This window comes from Eutrema salsugineum, unplaced genomic scaffold (genome assembly GCF_000478725.1).
Source record: "Eutrema salsugineum unplaced genomic scaffold, Eutsalg1_0 scaffold_2, whole genome shotgun sequence".
Classification (NCBI taxonomy): domain Eukaryota; kingdom Viridiplantae; phylum Streptophyta; class Magnoliopsida; order Brassicales; family Brassicaceae; genus Eutrema; species Eutrema salsugineum.
The window spans coordinates 17403085-17406838 of NW_006256829.1; the positions used below are offsets into that span (position 1 = coordinate 17403085).

The 3754-nt window shown below is 42.0% G+C and overlaps 1 non-coding gene across 1 annotated transcript; it reads left to right on the top strand.

Annotated features, from left to right (window-relative positions):
* Positions 1-2643: 2643 nt before the first annotated feature.
* LOC112086882 lies at positions 2644-2750 on the top strand. The gene has a single exon (XR_002899736.1). It is a non-coding gene; the product is annotated as a small nucleolar RNA R71 (small nucleolar RNA).
* Positions 2751-3754: the final 1004 nt, after the last annotated feature.

Sequence of the window (3754 nt, forward strand, 5' to 3'; positions counted from 1 at the left end):
TGCACCACTGGAGTTGCAAAAGGGGAGTGAGTATCTGCACCACTGGAGATGAGGCCAGACACCACTGGAGATGGGTTTGGCTTGGCCTGAACTCCCTTGTGTGGCATGGACTTGTCTTGGACCAACTCGCACACCCAAGTCGCACATAAAGCTTGGTGTTCTGCAGTTGTGCGACATGGGCTGCTCTCCTTCCTATCTCGCACACCCAAGTTGCACATAAAGCTTCTTGAAAGTTCTGGCCTTCTTTGTTGCTGCTACATGGCCCTAGAAGACACCAACCCGCACACCCATGTACGTGTGATTTGCGAACAGGTGTGCTACTTGGACCAGGGAGAACTGACTAGCACACCCATGTAGGTGTGATTTGCGAACAGGTGTGCTAGATGGGACCTGACCTTGTCCAACTCGCACACCCAAGTAGCACACCAGGAGGCTCACCAGTTTTCATTCCTTAAGTCCTTCCTCAGCTTGTTCTCAGACTCCTTTTCACTTTTTCATTGGACCACAGCATCCCTAGTTACCTTAGACCTGAAAACACTTCACAAAACCCATCAAAATATCCTAAAACATGAAAAAGAAGAGAAAAAATTAAAAAATATTATGTACAAGGATAAGCTTGGGGTGTCTCCCAAGAGCACTTTGTTTTAAGTCACTAAGTTTGACTTTTCATACTCTTTTCTTAGTGAGGGAGAGGAGGAGCTTTGATGCTCCTTGTCTTGTCCATGAATTCAAGCATTAGGTCCCTGTTCATCAGCTCTTGAACACCAGATGACCCTTTGTCTATGAGCTCTTGTGTGAGGATTGCCCTGACTTTTGTAAAAGGTTTTGATCCTCCAATGCCTTTGTTTTCCACAGCTCCACCATCAAACTTCCATGGAGTGAGAGTTAAGACTTGAGAAGAGGACCCAAGAGTGAATGATTTGGTGCTTGTTGGGTTCTTGTCTTGAGACCCTGAACCATTTCTTTTGTTGCTACTGACCTCCTTCTCACTTGGTGTAGGAGACAAAAATTCCAAGCAAGCTTCATCATCACTAAAGAAATCTCCTTCAAACTCAAGATCAGGTCTTACTAAGGATTCTTTCTTCTTCTCAACAGATTCAAGGGATTGAGCATCTATAGTTCCAATACTCCCCACATACTTCATCTCATAGTGTTTCAACTCATAAGAATCATCAGATATAACCCCACAAAATCCAGCAAGAGGAGGTTTAAGGGGATAAGATACTTCATCATCTACCTTAGTAAGACCCACTCTTTGAGTATCAAAGTCCATCCTTGCTCATGTGGTGTTCAGAAATGGAGGTCCAAGCAGAAGAGGAAGCTCTTTGGTCTTTTTCATCTTCATGACTACAAAATCAGTTGGAACTGTGCATTCACCAATCTTTAATGGGTAGTCTTCAAGGATTCCATATGGCTTCTTTGAAATTGAATCTCCAAAGGTAATAGACATGGGGTGATGCTTAAGACTCTTGATCCTTAGTCTCTCCACCATGTCTAAAGACATTACACTGATGCTTGATCCAGAATCACATAAAGCATTCTCCACTTTCAAACTTCCAAGAGAGCATGAGATGGAGAACTTTCCTGGATTATCTAGCTTGGGAATTGATTTGGGTTTCACCCTTGTTGAACCAGTGCTAGAGACTCCATCAGATGTCTTCCTTGCACCATTCTCTGATCCTTTCTTTCAGTAATCTCAGAATCATTCTTTCTCATATCAAAACAAGCTGCCTCCCCACCTTCTTTCTCAATGTCCTCATTGAGATCATAGAACAGGAAGTCAAACTCCTCTATGATGGCGTTCTCATCATCTTGTGTCAGGCACTTTGCACTTGAGACATTGCCATGGAGAAGATCCTCAATTTCTTGGACAGCAGCATGATTCTCAGCATTTGAGAGGATTACATTGCAGTATTCTGTTTGATGTGCAACTGATGTCCCCGGTAAAGATCTTTGAGCTTGAGAACTGCAGTGGCCCTTGTTGTTCTCTAGAGTCTTGACTTTGGAAGCTAAGGTTGAAAGTTGAGTTAGAAGATCAGAATAAGTGCAGTCCACCTTGTTGTTAATCTCTGCCATTTTCTTGTTGAAGTCCACGGCACCACTTGCTTGACCTTGGAGAATTTGCTGGAGCAGGTTATGTACTTCTTGATCCTTATTCCCTGAGTTCTGTTGGAGGCTTTGCTGTTGGGGAGGGACAAAACCTTGTTGGTTATTGATGTGAGAGTGAAAGTTCTGGGTGGGGTGATTCTTGTAGTAGGTAAAGCTTTTTTGTAACCTTGTTGTCCACCTACAAAGTTTACCTCAGCTGTGATGTCTTCCCTTTGAAATGTGTCTTGAAATACATGATTCACATCTCTAACCAAGTTGACTGACTTATCAGAAGCTAGGAGAAGTTTATCTAGCTTCTCATTGAGAGACCAGATGTCTTTCCTTGTCCTTTCCTCTTCAGCACTCACAGCACCTCTTGCACTCCTGTCAAAGTCTGATCCATAAAGCTCATCACTCTGAGCTACATTCTCCACAAGGGTCATGGCATCATTGCTTTCCTTGGTCATGAAATTACCATTTGAAGCTGTGTCCAAGAGGACTCTGACCTTTGGTAAAGCACCTATGTAGAAGGTACTTAGCAGCTGAGCATCTGAGAATCCATGGTGAGGGCATTGCATGCTATACCCTCTAAATCTTTCTCAAGCCTCACAAAAGGATTCATGGTTCTAATGAATAAAACTTGAGATTTCATTTCTTAACCTTGCTGTTCGTGATGAAGAGAAGAACTTGGTTAGAAATGCTCTTTTGCATTGCTCCCATGTTGTGACTGATCCTTGAGGTAGAGACTTTTCCCACCGATGAGCTTTGTCTCCTAGAGAAAAAGGGAATAGCCTCAACTTGAAACTGTCCTCACTCACTCCATTTATCTTAGCTAGATCACAGACTCTATCAAAGTTGTCAATGTGATCTAATGGGTCTTCTAATGCCAAGCCATGGAACTTGTTTGATTGCACCATGTTGGTCAAGCCAGATGTGATCTCAAAATCGTTTTCAGGTGTAGGAGCTTGAATCCCATGTCTTTGACCCTGAGTATTGGCCTCGTCACCAGCTCCCACAACTTGTCTTGGACGTGGAGGTGGTGGCTCTTGCTGATTCTGGTGGTTTCCATTACCACCATGAGCCTGTTGCCCTTGATCCATACCCAACCTCTCAATGTGCACAGCTCTTTCTCTTGACTTCTGGTGTTCATACACCTGAAAACAAAGACAGCACTTGAAAGGTAATCAGTAAAACAAAATAAAATGACTTGATCTCAAGAAGATCCAAAGTCCTAATGCTAGAATGAATCTCCAATTGGCAACGGCGCCAAATTGATAGTAAGATTTTTTCAATCCTTGATCAATTCCTCAACTACTCATGTCATTGTAGCACTTGAGGTATCAATCCAAATGGAGAGATTCTAGGCACTAGAACTATGAGGAGCTATCTTAATTCAAGTCTAATAAGCAGATGATTTGGTAACCAAGATTATCTAAAAGCATATAATAAAACAAGTAAGAACAAGCAGAACAAGCAAACAAGAGAAACTAAACAAACACTCAAATTCAAATAAAGAAAAAACTAAACCTCTAGATGTGATCATTGATCAGGGTGCTTTAAATGTGAATTCACGATGCTATGCAAACAATGCAACACTTGCAATTCTTTAATCTAGACTTCCAAATCAGATTAATTAATTCTCATGACAAAAATCCCTTTGTTAATT